This window comes from Pinus tabuliformis, chromosome 4_1 (genome assembly GCF_031772625.1).
Source record: "Pinus tabuliformis cultivar Carrire ecotype Pingquan chromosome 4_1, CPIR1, whole genome shotgun sequence".
Classification (NCBI taxonomy): Eukaryota; Viridiplantae; Streptophyta; class Pinopsida; order Pinales; family Pinaceae; genus Pinus; species Pinus tabuliformis.
This window is the reverse complement of record NC_142303.1, coordinates 555523657-555544079: the sequence shown is the minus strand read 5'-3', so window position 1 is coordinate 555544079 and position 20423 is coordinate 555523657. Positions and strand designations below refer to the sequence as shown.

The 20423-nt window shown below is 40.2% G+C and overlaps 1 pseudogene; it reads right to left on the bottom strand.

Annotated features, from left to right (window-relative positions):
* The window catches only part of LOC149177048 (homeobox-leucine zipper protein HOX32-like), an 81287-nt pseudogene extending 61275 nt beyond the window's left edge, over nucleotides 1–20012 (bottom strand).
* Between the last annotated feature and the right edge of the window lie 411 nt (nucleotides 20013–20423).

Below are 20423 nucleotides of genomic sequence, written 5' to 3'. Positions count from 1 at the left end.
CTTGTTTGACCTTCCCATGATGATTTTCTTTCTATGGTTTCCACCCTGTCTCCAAGTCTATCCATCCCTTTGATGATTGCATCTAGATTTTGTTCAAATGATGAGGTTTCTTCTTTAAAAGTAGTTCTTCTTTCAGTCCTTGCCCGGTTTCTTTTAGCAATCAGATTTTCCTCTACACTTACAGCTATGTTTTTCATGTCTGCCAGGGTCGCAGGGGCTCTTTCTCTTAATTGATATGCCATATCAGCATCAAACCCATCAGGGAACTTAATCAATGCTAAATCAGGTGGAGGCCTAAGATTTTGAGGAATGGCATTATAGATAGTGTTGAATCTAGTGCAATAGTCCAAGACAGTTTCTTGTGGGCCTCTCCTTATGGTGTCATACTCAGATAAAATGTGTAGAGGGTCCTTTTTCTTTTCCCATCTGTTCAGGAAGGACTGATAAAGGGCACCCGAATCAGCTATGGAATTTGCAGCCAGTGCCCTGAACCAAGTTCTTACTTCACCTGTCAGACTTTGCACGAAAATCTTCATTCTCACATCATCATCATCTATCTCATAATTTTCAAAGTAATCTTGCATTTTCTTGGTATGCTGTAAGGCAGTGTATGTACTGGTTCCATCAAAATAAGTAATCTTACTTTGGTAGTCCTGAGGCATGGCCCCAGGATTACCAGGTAACTGAAGGGGAGCATAACGATTAGCCATATTTGGAGGGATAAGTGGGACAACTGGTAGAAAGGGAACAACTGGGACAACAGGGACAACAGTAGTAGTTTGTGTGTAGGGTGAAGACAATATGTTTTGTGAAGTGGACGATGAAGAGGGGGAAGAATGAGCTGTATGAAGGTGGACTGATGGTTTTGCAGGGGTTGGAATAAAACTTTGCTGAACTTCCTCAGGGCTAGATTCAGGAGATTGTTCTGGTTGCTTCAGGTTCCTAAGAGTTTTATGGATCAAATTTGGATTGTCGAAAACAGGTGGAGGATTTGGGTCAGGATTTGACCTGGTGTGCCTAGTTCTCTTTTTAGGAGCCAGCTTCTGAATTTGCTTTTGGTATTTTTGAGAATATTTTAGAACTATTTAAGGAACTGTTCAAGTTTTGGAACCATTGTCTAAAAACAGACAGTAGTTTGTAAAATACGCTCTCTCCCCGGTTGAGTCGCCAATTATGTTAACACTCAGGTTGTTCCCTTTCACTCCCAAGGGAATACGGCCGAGGTAACCACTAACCAATCTTTGGGTCACAGGTTCTAGCCCACCTGTAACCAGAGAGGGCTCTCTCTTTAAGATTTAACTTTGTTTGTATAATATATTAGGCTAGTTATGATGCTCAAGGTTTTGTTTTGGATTTTGCTGGATGATGATTTCAGTCAAGATAGATATATGTTTACAGGGTGATCTAGGCCATTGGGCATGGAGTCAGTGATGTTTAACTGCTTGATATGTCCGTGTTGTTATAACAATGATGCTACAGAGCCAGATAAGCGTCCAAGGAACAATTTTTTAAATATGTAATTGGGTGTGATGTAATCAGGGCATGAAAGGCAACTAAGGATCTTTCAGTAAGCTGATATGGAGAAAAGTGGGAATATTACTTAGGAGCACTGAAGAATTCCTATATAACATTCATAATTATAGAATTGATGTAAACATGAGTAGTCAAGAATTCATGTTCATGATTAATTCTGAAGAAAACATTTTCAACAACAGAGATTGAATACAGGGTGTAATCAAACATATCATGTACTATTCTTTTTCTCTATTATTTAGATTGGTGAAACATGCATATGATTCAAACGTACATAAGAAGACCAGACATAGATTAAGAAAACTTATTGTTCCATTAGACAGCACAGGAATTCTGCAACAGCACGCAGAGCATCATTGAGACATCAAGCATTCAGGAAACACTGAGCTTTTTCCAGCCTTTTTCATTAGATCATCTGAAAACATAAAATATATTTGCCTCAGAGTGAAAATCACCAACCCCAAATACGTTGCAAGGGGAGGTATTTATACAAAATTTACATCAGAAAATATCTAGCTAGTGAGTTAATGGCTCATTAATATTGTGCCAACTCCTGGAGCATTATAGCTGAGAAAATAAATGCTGTAGTAAATTCTTAGTGTATTAGCTGTCCAAAATGGTCAGAGAATGTTGAATTTGTGACCGTTGGAGTCCGTTGAAGCTGTGCTGCCCAAAATTTGCGCATTTCCTATGTTTTGGCTTGCTGTCGCTGTCTTCATGCTGAGTCACCCTTTTCGGCTGCCTTGTATACTGCCCAGATTCTTCTTTTTGCCTTTGGCTGAGTTGAAGCTGACTAGGACCGAGCAACTGAGATTACTGAGGCAAAATTTGCAGCATTGCCTGCCACCAATCCTCCTTGGGCAGTTGGTGTCTTCGTATTTTTACCAGGGTTTCATCTGCCTCTGTATACCTATAAAAATTTGGAGGAACCGCAAATAGGTGATTGATCTCATGTTCAATAAAAAATAGATTTTCAAGCTTGTCATAGAGGCCCTGCCCTGTTGGAGGCCCTGTTTCCTCAGAGGTACTGGCGGACGCAGTGATTTGATTTTCAATAAAATTTGTCATCCTGGTGGCATATTGCTCACGGGGGAGCAGTCTTCCTATGCTGGTTAGTAGGCTGGGCAATCCCTTTTCTTGCAGTGCTCCCATTTTGAGCTTATATTCATCCACCTCAGCCTGCATTTCATGACATTTTCTTTCTACAGTTTGTACAAAATTTCTGAGGGTGAGCACATTTTTAGCTGTAAGGATAGCATCTGTTATGTTAATGATGTTCAGGGCTGCCAGCTCCTCCTTGGTCTGATTATTGAGAAAATATATCATTCTGTTGGCCTGCTCAGGCCTGTTCCCTAATACTGTTCTGGATTTCTGGCTCTCAATTTGTGCTTGGCCAATCAATTCCATTTGTTCATGCACTGTCTTGATTGACTTCCATTGTCTAGTAAGGGAGTGGTCAATCCGGGCCCACAAAATCCTCTTTATTTCTGCCAGAGTATTTTCAAGTTTGAGCTCTTTCTCTAAGGCCTTTATTTTGTCTTTGAGGGCCTTAATTTCTCTAGTCTACTCTGCTACAGTCATCTTTGATTTGTCATATTTAGCCTCCAGTTCTGCCAATTTTTCCTTGGCCTTCTTGATCTCGGTTGCCTGAAGTTCCACCTCTTTGATAGCCTTTATCAATTCATCCATGTTTAAGCTGGACTCAGGAGCTGTTGTTGTTGCTGCTGCTGCTTCTGTTGTTGCTGTAGTAGTTGCAGGGGCTACTGTTGCCTCTGTAGTGGTGGCAGTGGTTGAGGTAGTTTGAGGAGGTTGGGAGGTGGATTCTCCTTGTTTGTCCTGCAGTGCCCCTTCTAGCTCTTTCTCTAGATCAATAACTCTTTGATTCAGCTGCATTATTAGATCGAGTTGATCATCAGACTCCTTTTCCTTTTGCAATTCTGTTGTTTGAGGGTGCTCAGTGGGAAGCAATTTTAGTCTTTTCCTCAGTGCAGCAATATCATCTTCTTTCTTTTTCATGAGGGCCCTCACACCCTTTGGGTCCTTAGGATCATGTCCTAGGTCCACGATGATGTCCTCCAGTGTTTTAATCCTGTTGTCCTTGGCCGTGGAGGACATTCTCTTGAAATCTAGCTGAATGTTGGTGTTCTTCAGCGATTCTTTTAATTCATGGGACATTGTGGCCCTGTCTACCAAGGTGGCATAGACCATTTCCCCCGTTTGCTTGTGCAACTCTATCTGGTCCATGGGGTGAATGTCCTTTGCCATGACTTCCAGCTTTGTTTTTACAAAATCTGCAGCTGAGTGAGGCTGCGGTACCTTGGGTTTGAAGTGGCTGAGGATTATCTTTTCCTCTTGTATATCATACACTGACATTAACCTCTCTTGTTTAGTTGGTGTTGCTTTGAGGAACTGCTTGTATACCTCCACTCTCTACAGCTCGTTTTGTGCCTTTATCTCTTTGAAGGAAGCCTTGGTGCTTGAAGGCTTCTTGCTCTGCTGAGTGGAGGAAGACACTTCCATGCCAAGCTGTAATCCTTGCTCTTGTTGAAAAGAGCTTGTAGCTATTTGCTGACTGTCTCCTCCTTCTTTCATTGGACTCTCAAGGACTTCCTCGCTTATTTCTTCTATGACTGGGGAGTCAACCTTTTGCCTCTTGGCTTCAGGTGGCTGGGAGGATCCACTAGGGGGAGTAGACTCTTCTCGGTCCCATTTCTTGCCCCTCTCCTCATGTGCAGGGGTCTGCAATGCAGGCGCTATTGGTGGTCCTGTTTTGGTGGAGGGGTTTGCTCTTGTTGTTGCCCAATTGAGGAGGCAGGCTTTTCTTTTACTATCTCTTCTTCAGCACCCATTATTCCTTTGCCCTTATCTGTGCCTGATGCTGCTGTGGATGGCGCCTGGGTGGCTGGTGCTGTTGTAGTAGTTGAGGTTCCTTCTCCAACTGGATGCGGCTGCTTGAAAATTACCTGCTGCACAGAATCTAAGTCAAGAGTTTTTTCCAAATCCTTGACATTTCTTTGCATTATTTCTTCTTGAGTTAGTTCTTCAACTAATGTGTCTTGCAGCCATTCTTTCTCATTGGCATACTACTCAATTTGTGGAATTTTACAGTGCTCATAGCCTAGCAGTCTGTACTTGACTCTTCTAGCACTGATGAAGCCTTCAGGGTCATAAGGGACCCACTAGAAGCTTCTTGATAGCTTGTATTTATCTTTGAGGATTTGCTCAGCCTCTTGCCATCCCTCTTTTTTGTTCATAATAAAGGGGCCCAGGTGGCGTTTGAACTTGAGGTGGGCTTTCTTCTTGGCACTATGAAAGTGGGTGAGGTCAAAGTTTATCAGCTGCCTATAGTACTCCAAGGCGAACAATCTCATTGGTACATATCTCGGGAGCCTATATGGACAGAGTTCACAGCCATAAATTCCGATGACTGTATGATTTTGGTATAAGTACCAATCATCTATTTTATAATTTTTGGACAGCTGCAGAGTTTTCTGGATTTCAAATGACACTCTGGGAGGAGGGGATCTCATCAATAGGCAAGAGACTGGGTAGACAAATTGGTCAATAAATTCACAGTATGAATATGGTGAATCTTGGACTTGGTGGAAAATTGATGACCAGAAGATGACAAACCTTCTTTCTCCCCTAGAATCCAGCTTCTTGATAGGGCATTGAAAGGCCTCGGATTGATAATACATGAACAAGTGGTAGATATATGATGAATATTTGAATATACCCTCCCTGTCCACTTTGAAGAGTTGGTCATGTATCTTGTTGGCTATGAATTTAGCAAAATTATATTTGTAGGCAGGAGGTTGGCCTAGGCTGTAAGCAGCCAATAACACCAACACTATCTCATCAACGTGCTCACTGGTTTTATAGCCCAACACATAGGAAATCATGTCAACCAGAAGTTGGCCTACATCAGTAAAATGGACATGCAAGAAAGGAGGTGGCCCTGTGGGTTGGCGGTCAACTCTCATGAATGTCTTGGTGATTTTCTCAATGTCAGCAGTGGAAAGCTTGGCACCTGTATCCAGTAGATAGTTCATGGAGAAGGGATACAGCAGCTGAGTTTGTTTGAAGTTGAGCATCTGGTTGATGGACTCAGCATTGATGTGGAAGAGTATGCTCCCAGATGGAGACTTGACAGCTCTGTGATTTGGATCATAATTCTCAGCACATAAGCGGATGATTTCTGGAAAAATGTTAACATATGGGAGAAAGTAATGAGGCAGATTGGATTCCCATATCCCATATGTGTCATTGTTGCTCAAATAGTTGTCCCTCAATTCCCGGAAGGTCTGCAAATGGTTCCTGTCACCCACAAGGTCTTGGATGAGGTAATCTCTGTCAGCAAGAGGCATGGCCTCAAGCTCTTTGTTAGGTGGATTCATGGGGGCAACACTGAGAGCTGTGGGTGCAGCCATTGTATAGCATTTAGGTGCTATCTTTAGAATGCAGCTTCTGAGTGTAACAGTGTGAATGTAATAGCTTGTAAGGCTTTTTAGAGGTCAGGTGGCAGACTGAATGCAGGTGATGCCAGATATATCTTCAAAGAGGAGTGAGTAGATTAAACAGACTTGCCTCTGCTTTGCTCTGGTAAATTCACAAGGATTATGAACAGCGAGGATGAATTGCAGAGGGGGGGCAGGACTATAAGCTGGTAAAATGCAGTTCTTCAACTATATGTTCGGCAAAAGGGAACAATGCCGGGCAGTTGGAGGGTAATTTGCAATTTAAGGCCGAGAATAATAGTTCAACAGTGGATTTTGAACAAGGGGACAATGTGGATTGTTTTGGGCCAGCATTTACTTAATAACAGTGTTTAATTTAGGATTTACTAGGTATTTAGTGGACAACTTTGCAGAGAAATGGCATGAACACGGGCAAAATAGGTAAATTTCGGCAAATACCTGGACAAATAGTGCCAAGAGCTGCCGAGTTGAGCAGTGGATGAAAAATGCAGCTAAATTGGTAAGTGGCGGCGTCCCAAACTTTGAATTCGCAGCGTAGAGGCAATTTTTGGAGCGAACAAGTAAAACAGCTCTGTCTCCTTTCCAGTGAAAATGACACAAAACGGCTCAACTGGGCGTTTTAAATGACAAATTCGGCATATATGGGCTTTTGGCGCTTTTCTGTCGATGACATCAGCATGACATCATCAACAGGGCCCGGGTACGGATGATGACGTGGGTGATGAGCTGGATGCCAGAGTGGCGGGACACGGTGGAGGGACGCGGAGGCAATAGGATGGCGTGGAGGGTGAGGTGGCGAGGTTGTGGGGGCCTTAGGCCTGATGTCATCATGACACGGGAGTGACGCGACAGGGGAGGCGGATTGCAGGAGAGCAGTTTCTGGTTTCCCCACACCGCTATTGGGGAAAGGCGGTAATGGGGAAGGGGGCTCCGAACAACCCCGATGGCTGCCACGCGTCCAGCGTACGGGAACGAAACCACCAGCTCCCCGGATGCTAAAGCACGGCAGGTCGAGAACTGAGATTGACCGCCCACCTTTGGATTGGGGGCAGCAGAATATTGGCGGCTGGCGGGCGCCCCGACCCAGCGTGCAAGTTTGGGTGGGGACCCGCCACCTATTTAAATAATATTTAATATGTCAGGTTAGAAACTTTGGTTATGGGGGTTTTAATGGGTTTCAAACACATATGGGTTAATATGTCGGGGTTTAATCACTTTTAACATTAGGTTTGAGCGCGGGGAGGGGGTTTTCATAGGCATTTTCAGAAAAAGGGTAGGAGAGGGTTTAGTGTAGGCTATTAATCTAACCAGGGGTTAGAGTAATTCCCAAGTGAGGGTTGACTATAGTCCCTGATGGACTAATGTCTCCCATATGAGTGCTAATTAGCTATAATGCTAAGGGGGGGGATATTTATATATTTTCTGGGTTGTTTGCATGGAATGCTATAATAGTAGGGGGAGGGGTAGCACTTAGGGATTTATATAGTAAAATTAGAAAATAATATGGATTGGGGATGTGAGAGAGGAATAAAGAGCTAAGTTTAATGAGTAAACTTAGTTTTAGAAGCAGATGGGAGTGAAGAATGATTTTACACAAGAAATGTGGCTTCTTTTCAGAAAGAGAAGTCACAACTTGACATGAAATATACAAATGAGAAATGTAAGGAGGACTGTTCAGGCAGATCCTGCAGTGCTCAAGGGGATGTTAGTAAGAAACTTTTGAAGGGGATGAGGGAAGTTAGTGATGGTTTGGTAGTTTTCCAAATAGGCCATTGCTCTTGCCTTTCTCTTATTTGTGAGATCAGATGTGATTTTTCCCATGTCATCTGCTTGGATCTTGTTTTCTGCAACCTTCAACTGCCTACCCTGCCTAATATGCCTAACATTCTTTCTTCCTTTGGATGGGTGCACTTAGCCTTGCAAACCCTGATAATTCTCTTTTCTTTTTGCTATCCTCCTATCTAAGTCTACCCTTATGACTTCCAAGGGCCCAGATTAAGCAATTGGGCTCCTTCCTTTCTCTATCCACCTAGTCATCTGTCAAGCTTGAACTGTTTGAGCAGGTACTTCCTTTCTAGTCTAAAACATGCAATTTAAAACATGGTATGGCCCAGCTTGAGCTGTTGGACCACCCATCAAAGTGGTAGTGGCATTTTGGATTAGCCACTTTCATGGTCTCTATTTGGGGTTCATTTCATTTATTTTTTTCTTTGACCAGTTCATTTTCTAGCCTTTTGATTATTCTTTTAAGGCATACCCTCTTTACATTTTTTAACTGTCTGTTTCTTTCACAAAAATGGAACCTTAGTACCACGGAAGATGAACATTTTTTGGCACTTCCACTGTCAATCATGAGAAATGAAAACCTATTGGTATAGGAGGCTAACAAAGAGATTCATCAAACTATTTTCAGAGGCAACAATAGTTTGGTCTAGTGAGGCATCATTTTTGCAGGTTCTCCTAGGTTAGAACTTTGTCTTGAAGAACAAGCGAGGTGAATCATTTTAGCTTGTTGGGAATATTCAGTTTCCAAATAAATTTGTTCCACCAACTGGAATCTTCGACCACTGCAGAATGGGCTATTGCATCATATTAAGAAATGCCAAATTTTTCTTACTTGACAAGGAATACAACTTCAGACCTAAAAGTCCTTGGAGTTACTTAAATAGACCCCATTGATAATTTAGCTCCTTAGTGAAAGAGTTCCACTCCTCTATCAAACAACCAACTAGTCCCAACTTAGCATAACTCAACCAGTAGTTCTTAGAACACAGAGCAAAGGTCATTCTTTAGCATTATGGAGGGAGAAGAGGAATTTTTCGTTTAGGAATTAGATCAGATCAGAAGATAATTTGAAGACATAAGAATCACCTATAAAAGGGGCCTTTCCTAAGATCAATTTCTTACCATCCCCAACTTTCTAGGAAACCCAATTAAAAATCAATGGGAAAGAGTCAATAAGGGCCTTCCAAACAATTTATCCCCTATTGACAAGTTTGTTTACTTCTCCTCTAAGAAATTCCATCACCAACATTCTTTCTAAATGCTTTTCCTTTAAAAATTAGCTCCAAAGTCCCACACCAAATAGGCCTCTCCACACAATTTTAAGGGCCAAAGCTTTACCAAACCAACGTATATTTTTAAAACCCACCCACCAAGACTTTTTTGTTTAGACAGGGAGTCCCAACAGGCTAGGTGAATACGTTCCTTACTATTTTTACTAGTCCTCCATAGGAAGCTGAACATTTTTTGCCTAGGATTATTTATAATATAAATATGGATTTTAGCTAGATACAACAAATAGACATATGTTTTCTAGCACATATTTTACTAAGATCATTATGCCCCCATGGGACAACCAATTATAGCACCACAAATTTATCTTATGTTAAACTTTCCCAAGAAAATCAATCTAATTTTAAAAGGAAGAGATAGGTTTGTATTCTCTCAAGCCTTCAAATGCATGATTGGATCCAAGGCCCCATGCCTCGAAAGAGAGTTGTAAAAATATAATTTTTAATGCGAAAAGACAGGTCTGTGGACTCTAAAGCTTTCAAATGTTAGATTGGCTCCAAAGCCCCACGACTTTGGATATCTTATGTCCCTCCAAGAAGTCATTTTATCCATACCCTTCACAAACTTCTATTTGATGGAATGTCCAAGAGGAACACAAGACCTATAGGTGCTAGGGGCACCAATTGAAACCTATCTGAAAATTCCATTCATAAGTTATCTTGAGGATGACAGAAGATAACAAACAAAATTGTTGAACCTATTGATATCTTCTAGGGGCTTTTCCTTTTCCAAAAGATTAACAAGAAGTAGATTAATTATGTGATGGATTCTTTGCCGATTGTCTCCACCCTTTAAAGTGTCTGAGTAAGACAATTTTGTGTGTGGACTATGAGGATTATTTTTTTTTGTAATCCTTTCAGGGTTTAGCGTGATGCAAGTTACAAAACGAACAAAATAGGGAGGTTGGTTTACTATAAGTTCTACTTTGGTATTGGATGCATATCTTAGGAAAATTCTAAAATGGATAAAAATGTTCCTAGATAGAATAATCCTAACCCCCCTGTGCCTCTCCACAAATGTTTCCTTGAGAATATCCATCAAAGAACCCGATCAGGGGGGTCATGTGAGATGCTAGGAAATTGGATCCTTCTCATATTTTTTCTAGTTTCAAGAGAGAAATATTCCATCTAGATAGAAACAATCTTAGAAGATTGAAGAATAATGAAAATACTCACATTTTGGAATATTACCCTGTTCTTGAGCAACCAGATACCCTAGGAAACAAAAAGGTAGAGTGTGAAATGTTTTATACTTCTCCCCCCAATGAAAAAGGAGGACCTCAAAGGAGATCTGATTTAGATTCTCCCTAATGCCCAGAACCAAAAGACTTGAATGCCAAATTTTCTTAGCAGTAGGACAAAAAATAAAAGTATGATCAACACATTCATCAAACTATTTTGAGAGGAAATAATAATTTGGTATAGTGAGGCATATTTTTTGCAAGTTCTCCTAGGTTAGAAATTTGTTTTGAAGAACAAGAGAGGTGAATAATTTTAGCTTTTTAGGAATATTCCATTTCGAAATAAATTTGTTCCACCAATTGGAATCTGGGACAACTATAGAATGGGTTATTACATCATATTAAGCAAGACCAACTTTTTCCTTACTTGAGGAGGAATACAGTTCTAGACCTGGAAGTCCATGGATTTACTTAAATACACCCCATTGATAATTTATATCCTTAATGAAAGAGTTCTACTCTTCCAAAGAACCGTCCAGTTCCATCTTAGCATAAATCAACCAATAGTTCTTAGAAGATAGCGAAAAGACCATTCTATAGCATTATGGAGGGAGAAGAGGTGTTTTTCATTTAGGCATTGGATCAGATCAAAAGGTAATTTGAAGACACAAGAACTACCTATAAAAGGGTCCTTTCCTAAGATAATTTTATTACCATCCCCAAATTTCCAAGAAAGCCAATTAAAAATGAATGGGAAAGAGTAAATAAAGGCCTTCCAAACAATGGATTCCCTCTTGACAAGTTTTTTTGCTTCTCCTCTAACAAATTCCATCACCAACATTCTTTTTAGATGATTTTCCTTTAAAAATTGGTTCCAAAGTCACACACCAAATAGGCCTCTCCACATAATTTTTAAGGCGGCCAAATCTTTAACAAGCCAATTAAAACCCCACCCACCAAGACTTTTTGGATTAGACAGGGAGTCCCAACAGGCTAGGTGGATACGTACTTATTATTTTTACCAGCCCTCCATAGGAATATGAACATTTTTTTCCTAGGATTATTTATAATAGAAATAGGGATTTTAGCTAGAGATAACTAATAGACATATGTTTTGTACCACAAAATTTTCTAAGATCATTATGCCCCCATGGGACAACCAATTGTAGCACCACAAATGTATCTTTTGTTCAACTTTCCTGAGCAAATCAATCTAATTTTAAAAGGAAAATATAGGTTTGTATTCTATGAACCCTTCAAATACATGATTGGATCCAAGGCCCCATTCCTTGAGGTATTCCATGTCCATCCAGAGAGATTTGTTAAAATCTAATTTTTAACGGGAAAAGACAAGTCTGTGGACTCTAAAGCTTTCAAATGTGAGATTGGCTCCAAATCCCCATGACTTTGGATATCTTATGTCCCTCCAAGAAGTCATTTTATCCATGCCCTTTAGGAATTTATCTTTAATGGAATGTGCAAGGGGAACACAAGACCTGTAGGTGCTAGCGGCACCAACTGAAACCTATCTAGAAATTTGATCCATAAGTTATCCTGAGGATGACAGAGGATAACAAATAAAATTGTTGAACCTGTTGATATCTTCTAGGGGCTTGTCCTTTTCCAAAAGCTTAACAAGAAGTAGATTAATTATGTGAGGGATTCTTTTTCAATTGTCTCCACCCTTTAAAGTGTCCCAGTAAGAAAAAATTGTGTGTGGGCTATGAGGAATGTGTTTGTTTTATAATCCTTTGAGGGTTTTGTGTGATGCAAGTTACAAAAAAAAAAGGGAGGTTTATTTATTAGTGAATGAAGGAATTCAATTTGGGTAAAGGATTTGTAAGGATTGAATGGTGGTAGAGACAAAAAAATCTCCTTCCACTTCCATGAATTCATTGAGAAATCTTAGTAGAGGGAAGAGGCGAGGTGGGTGTTTACACCCCTTACAAAGAACATTGGAGAGAGCAGATAACCTTATGAGGATAAAAAAGCAATTTTCCCATGATTACATCATGCCATGGCCATGATAAGACATGAGAAAACTAAAGAAGATACAACCATAACTAATTCTAGTCTCCTTGTTGTTCTATCCATTAAGGTGTGTCATATGAATTGCCCAGATCATGATCAAAATTTCCCTCAAATCCACTTAGTCGTACCTAAGTCTTCCAGGATGGAGGTCTAAACCCTTTTATATTGTGAGGGTAACCCTCCATTAAAGAGTGCACACTAAAGGTTGATGAAAATTTTTCTATAGAAATCACCACCTTATCCCTCAAGTATTATTCTCCCTGAATATTCCTCTACTTGGGTATTGTATATATTATTTTATTGGAGGAACCGATGGATGTGACCAGTTAACTAAGTTGCTTAGTTGTACAATGGAAAAAGGGAAGATGGAGGCCCTTCGGTATAGACTCTTCTGTATATTATTTCCTTAAGTGGGAAAAATACAGTAGACTACGTCCATCACCCAAAATCCTTTTAGTTGTGTCATAGTTAGCAACTGACAACAACCATTACGAAATGGCCTTCAGACAGATAAAATAAAAAATATAGATGGGATGGAGGACCATGTGTAGTGGTTGGATCAACATTTACCTCCTATTTCCTCATCGCGTGTTATTCTCATCGAAGATTACTCTCTCCACGGTCATATTTATTTTTCAATTGTAAGAATCAATCCTTGAAATAAGTAACCTACTTGCCCATCCAGATCCAATGATAAAAAAACCATAGTGGCCATTTAGAATAGAATCCTTATAGTGAATGGTGAACATTGTTTCCTCAAGGGACAAGTAAAGCAGACCAAAACCATCACCCATGTTTCTTTCAATGGTATTAAGGTTGTCACATCAGGTGGAAGTCTTATTTCAGATAAACTTCGGGCCGGGTGGGTTGGGGGATGATGTGAAGTAGTAGCTAGAACATTGTCTTGAAGTCACCCACCATATCCTATGCTTGGAACAATGCGTAGATAAGAGGATAAGTGAATAAAAGTATCATGTCTTCTGAGTCTTAAGACAATATCTCCAATGATATAGTGACAATATCTCCTAAAAAAATCAAAACATTTTGTAGCTGACTTATCGTAGAGATATCCATATTTATAATACAGAAAAATATGGCCTTTCACAAGCACAACCAAGCAAACATAGTTGCCTACAAGAAAGGAAAACTTACATGGCTATCTAGGAAGAATCCAAGAAAACAATTAAAAAAAAAATTCTATCTTGAGGATGCGAACCAAAATTGTTGATATAGTGTCAACAAATCCTACAAAAGTCAGAACATTTTGTAGCTGACTTATCACAAAGCTATCCAAATTTACAATCCAGAAAGAAATGGCCTTTCAAAAACACAACCAAGGAAACAAAGTTGCCTACAAGACCTCTCAACCTATAAGAAAATTAATGTCTGCCATTGCATTTTGGTATTGGCCCAAAATTTGTTTTTACCTATATATATCTATATCTATATATATATATATATATACATACATACATATATATATATATATATATATATATATATATATATATATATATATATATATATATATATATATATATATATATATATATATATATATATATCTATATATATCTATATATACATACATACATATATATATATATATATATATATATATATAGGTTATAATTCTTTGTATGATTATTATTGGGCTGAATACTCGCAATGTCAATTGTTGAAGTTTAAGATAAAAATATTTAAAACAAAATGGTTAAATATATTTTAAAAACATAACCAATTTAGACATAAACCCAAGGAAATGTTTAACACAATAAGCTATAGTTCTAATTGAAAATTGGCCATATTTACCAATTTCTTTTGGGCTTATATTTTTCCTTTGTGCTCCATTTTGATTAACAATGGCACTTACACCCATATGTTTCTTTAAAAATGCAAAGTTCAAGAAAATACAAATATAAATTATCATAAGTATCCATTTAAGATAATCTGGGAATGGTTAAAAAAAATGCCTATGACCTAATAACAATAACCCTCCACTACAGTCCTACTTAAATACATCAACAAAAACAATGATTAACTGGGAAACTTCAAAGGAAAAAAATGAGTGAGCTCTTAAGATTCAGGAAAAAAACAAAGAGGATTGGATGAAAATTAGATGGAAGGTGGAAGAGAAGACCTTAAGAAGTAAGTAATGAATACCAAATACATTGTTTCTCTTTCCATATAATATTGGATAAAAATGCTCGTCAAACCTACGTAATGATTCTATCATTTGGAGAGCATTAGTCTTGGCATTCCCTATTGCAGAGAATTGGTTATGTTGGAAAGTTGGTTATGTTGGAAATGTTTGATTTGAGTATAGTTCCCTGGGTGGGATGTGATGTCTAGTAAAACTTGTCAGAATATTTGATTTAGTATCTGAGGCAAGTTGCAATAGGATATTATAATCATAGAAGATGTAGTTGCTAGCAGTTCGAGGTCACAATTAATTATGGTAGCAATGTGGGAATAATGAGGGATTTCTAGATTTAGATGGACATAAATTTTAGCAATGGAATCTCTTCATTCAATAATTATATAGTATTTTTATGAGGTTGAGTATGAAACAAGATACAATGATATGGTCCAAAATTCCTAATGGACGCTGTTATCACCCCAAGAAACTCACCTAGGTTGCATATCGGTGATGCTCGGGAACATTACAAATTCAACAAAATAGTTGGATAAATGGTGGATGAATGAAACAAACGCTACATATTCAAGCCAGATAACCACTTCTACTATGATTGACCCCAGACATGGGTGAACACTCTCAGACTACAAGGCTTTTAACCACCAATTACTCACAGTTTGAGGATAAGGTGATAATGGAGAAGACTGACCACACCAGCAGATGCACAGGACCCTGTGATGGCCGGCTGCAACCAGTTAAAAGGTCTGTAAATCTAGTTTCTAATACACAGACAGGATGACAACTCTCTATGCATTAAACAACAGAAACCTACATACATGTTCAATGATACATGCTAAATCCTAACACAGAGGTGGGATGACAGCCCCTCTAATGCTAAACATTAACAAAACATGAATCAATGCAAACAGGCACAGCCTGGAACAAGAAAGAGAAGTTGAAAGTGAGCAATGAACAGCAAAAGAAGCTTGTATTAGCTGGAAATGAAGACCAGACACTGCAGGTTACAAAATAGTTACAGTCTCCAGAAGTTGAACCTTACAACAGATTCCCCTTCATCTAACACTCATCATCCCTGATTACATCTCTGTTTTTGGTATATATGGTGTTTCATTACAAAATATCTCTGCTAACCTATGCGTGGAAGGATCATAATGGATCACCAACTGCTCTAACTGCTTGGTATGGGTCTCTGCTATAGTAGTGGTCTGCTCGAGGCTGTCCTTTTCAACCTTCGGCCACTCTGCAGTTGTTGAAGAATAACTGCGTGGAAATGCACAAGGCAGGCACTGGACACCATCATATGGAGGAATAGGTGTTTGGGCCCTTGTGTTTCTCTTTAAACGGAAAATCGCGACTGTTTTGGTTATAAACAGTGGAACACTGCAACCCTGCTAATTCCCGCCCATCACTGCTTCTTTTGGACTTTAAAAGTCCTCAAGCATGGTTCAATTATCTATCGGGTCCGCCTTTCAAGTCGCAGACGCCTATCGCAGCCGGTTGATCCCTTGCTTCTCTTTGTATTTGGAAATTCATAAAAACACTGGAAAAACATTGAAGAATTGCCTCTGGCGGACTTGAAAATATATTCATTTCACTCCTCGGACCCTTTCGGGTCCAGGCTTCATCGCTATCGGCACTCGCCCAAGGCCTCCTTTGTATTTCATTTATACAATGAAAATGTGCCAAATACACTGAAAATGGCTTGCGCGCGGACTTGAAATTTTATAAAAAATCATTTTAAATGCCATCGGGTCCGACTCATCGGATCACAAGCATATCTTATATAAAAGCCCTGCCCCTTTGAAAGTGACGATTGCGATATTGCTACGGACCCGACTACCCTATTATAACATGATTAATAGAAATATCGCATCCGATAGGGCAATCGGTCATCGGCCATCGGCGATGTTATAAAACATGGCTTAAAAGGACCCTGCTGGAAGCTCCGATTGCGACCCGCCGATGCGATCTGGGCCATTGATCAGTGCACATGATCAACGGTCTAGATGGAATCGCCATATTGTAATCGCAAAAAGTGAAGGCTTTACCCCTTGGTTTCCCCGATGCGATACAACGATGCGATATGATTGCAATCGCTAATCGGCAATGTCCTATGCCGCCTGTAAGTCTTCCTCTACGACCCGCCGATCCGATCATCGGCGATCGCTGATCGGCGGTGTCTTGCATTGCTGCCACTGCCTGCCTGCGCCGATTGCGACCCGCCGATGCGATTTGGATCGTTGATTGGCCAGATCAAACGGCTGTCGTGCATTTGGACTGTTAAGCCTGTGATTTTGGTTTTTTCATGGTTTTGGAGTGTTTTAGGCCTCCAGATAGTGTATTTCCGCCCTTCCAAGGGCTCTCCTCTTGCGATGGTTTTAACTTTGAATGATCCTCAAGAGGATTTTGACGACCTTTGGGGCATACTTGGATCCTTTTATCCCTTTGTATAGCAGTGCTAACACTGGCTCCTTCTGGGGATGAGATCCTCCCTGTGAGGTCTCAAGAACTGCAGACCAATGTCTTCATACAAAACAAGCTTTAAAAACATTTCCCTAGTGTCCATTGGGCATGGAGTCTACTAAGCATATAACAGAAAACTGTAAAAGAACTTAATTACAAACATTAAAGCCTGAAAACATAAAATTTAAAAATTGCCCATTTGCTGGGCCATCAAAATTGTTGCCTGTCATCTGGTTGATCATATATCAGCAAAACTAGATTTATTTGATCCTCCACCTCGAACAGATTAGGACAATTGTGCCTGACAGACAGATATGGATCAACCTTCACTTCCCCTCTGTGTATTTTCCTCCTTGGATATTCTTCATGGGAGCACTTGCACATCTGCTGGATAACCATGAATACTCTGTATTCATCTGTGTCTATTATAGTCTACACAACTAATATGAAAGATGCACCATTGTATTCTTGTGCAGGGGACACAGAGACATTTTCTGCTCTCAAACCTTTGTTTAAACAATCCTCATCCAAGGAAGGATTCCAAGACTGTACATCCTCTTCCTCTGTCATCTGATAAGCTGCCTTTTCAATCTATATGGAAGCCATCTGAACAGGTTTCAGAAGATCAAAACTGAGGTGATCAGTCTCAGCCTTGAGAATAGAGCTATTTCTTGCCTCAGTGTTCAAGGGGAAACTTTGAGGGATTGTCACTTGAGCAGACAGAGGGACAAAAGATGATGGGGAGCTTTCCTCTCCCTTCTTGATTACTGGACTGGGGACCAAAGTAGGCTGTAAAATTGGCAGATCTGCATAGCCATTAGGAGATGTGCTGGCCTTAGGCTCGAATTCTTGGAGGATGAAGGTGCCTTGTGCTGATTGCTGCTGCTGATCAGCTTGTTGTTCTGCAGGCACAACAAACTGACAAGCAGTGCCTCTTGCTAATGCTTCTTCATATGCAGCTCTAGCTAGGGAAGGAGCACCTCCCAAACCATGGACCTCCTCCTCTTGCTGCACCTCTTCCATGACTACATTCTTTAAAAGGGGCCTCGCCCCTTTATCTTCATTTGTATATCTTTTTCTTTGCAAGATCTGCACATGCTCATTGGCTTCTCTATACTGATTTGGAGTTGAAAAAGAAATGGAACAATGAGCTTCTGCTTCTACAAAATGCTGCTCAACTTTTAACTTGGAAACTTCAGAGGCCAAAAACTCAATCATCCTGGCTAATTCTTCAATATCATGCTCTGAGGATGACGAGAGACCACCCTTCTGAAAGTTCCCAGACTTAGTATGATCATAGAGCAGATCTTCCTTATCCCTCCAGTGCTTTAGGAACACATCATCTAAAGCCTCAATATCTGCTATGAACCTAGGGGCTAGTTCATCGAACCATTTTCTAGCTTCTCCCTCTAGGCTCTGGACAAAAACCCTCATCCATACATCCTCTTCATAGATATCTAGGTTATCAGCATAATTATAAAACAACTCGAGGTGCTCTTCAGCTGATACTCCTTTTGTACCAGTAAACTTAGGCATACATTCTTGATAATCTCCTATAGGCATGGCATTTAGAGGAATAGGAAAGACCAGAGGTCTATACCTAGCAGCAATGATTCTTTCTATCTTTGTGGGAGCTTGCTGGCTTGCCATGATTGAGGTAAATGAAAGGATACTGGTAGAATGGGTGGTATGCATCAATGAAAAGAATGACAGAAACAGAGGAATACGAGGGACAGCATGGAGCTTCTTTCTATGAACTGAGTTCCAAAAGGGGAATGAATAACAAGGAGCTACATGAATCTCTGAAGGTGGCAATCACTAACAGGGATACATGGAACTTTTAAGGCTTACCTGATCTTGATGCTCCTTACTGCGATATTTTCTTCTACTAAATGATCTTTTCAAGATTAGGCAATGGTTCAGCTGACATTCTAAAGATATCTTCGTGCATGCTTCAATAGCTGCGCCAGAGCTTCAATGTGGAGTTGCCAAAGGATGGCCTTCCTCCAGTGGAGTCGCCAGACAGATGATTACAACTGAAATACTGTGTTCAAACCTTGTCTGTCATCAAAGTTTGAAGCTGTGTCATTCTCCCAGGGAAGCTGAGCTTCGATTCTCCTCTCCCCGGCAACGGTGCCATTTAATGTTATCACCCCAAGAAACTCACCTAGGCTGCATATCGGTGATGCTCGGGAACATTACAAATTCAACAAAATAGTTGGATAAATGATGGATGAATGAAACAAACGCTGCATATTCAATCCAGATAACCACTTCTACAATGATTGACCCCAGACATGGGTGAACACCCTCAGACTACAAGGCTTTTAACCACCAATTACTCACAGTTTGAGGATAAGGTGATAATGGAGAAGACTGACCACACCAGCAGATGCACAAAACCCTGTGATGGCCGACTGCTACCAGTTAAAAGGTCTGTAAATCTAGTTTGTAATACACAGACAGGATGACAGCTCTCTATGCATTAAACAATAGAAACCTGCATACATGTTCAATGATACATGCTAAATCCTAACACGGAGGTGGGATGACAGCCCCTCTAATGCTAAACATTAACAGAACATGAATCAATGCAAATAGGCACAGCCTGGAACAAGAAAGAGAAGTGGAAAGTGAGCAATGAATAGCAAAAGAAGCTTGTATTAGCTGGAAATGAAGACCAGACGCTGCAGGTTACAAAATAGTTACAGTCTCCAGAAGTTGAACCTTACAATAGAGTCCCCTTCATCTAACACTCATCATCCCTGATTACATCTCTGTTTTTGGTATATATGGTGTTTCATTACAAAATATCTCTGCTAACCTATGCGTGGAAGGATCATAATGGATCACCAACCGCTCTAACTGCTTGGTATGGGTTTCTGCTATAGCGTGACTGTGTCAGTAAACAAAATTGATCTTCTCTGATATTTTGTTGTGCTTCTTTGGCAGCTGGAGCATTAACTAAAAGACGCCCCATAACTGATAAATGCAGTGGTCTGCTCGAGGCTATCCTTTTCAATCTTCGGCCACTCTGCAGTTGTTGAAGAATAACTATGTGGAAATGCACAGGGCAGGCACTAGACACCGTCATATGGCAGAATAGGTGTTTGGGCTCTTGTGTTTCTCTTTAAATGGCAAACCGCGACTATTTTGGTTATAAACCGTGGAACGCTGGAACCCTACTAATTCCCGCCCATCACTGCTTCTTTTGGACTTTAAAAGTCCTCAAGCATGGTTCAATTATCTATCGGGTCCGCCTTTTAGGTCGCAGATGCCTATCGCAGCCAGTCGATCCCTTGCTTCCCTTTGTATTTGGAAATTCATAAAAACACTGGAAAAACATTGAAGAATTGCCTCTGGCGGACTTGAAAATATATTCATTTCACTCCTTGGACCCTTTCGGGTCCAGGCTTCATCACTATCGTCACTCGCCCAAGGCCTCCTTTGTATTTCATTTATACAATGAAAATGCACCAAATACACTGAAAATGGCTTGCGCGGG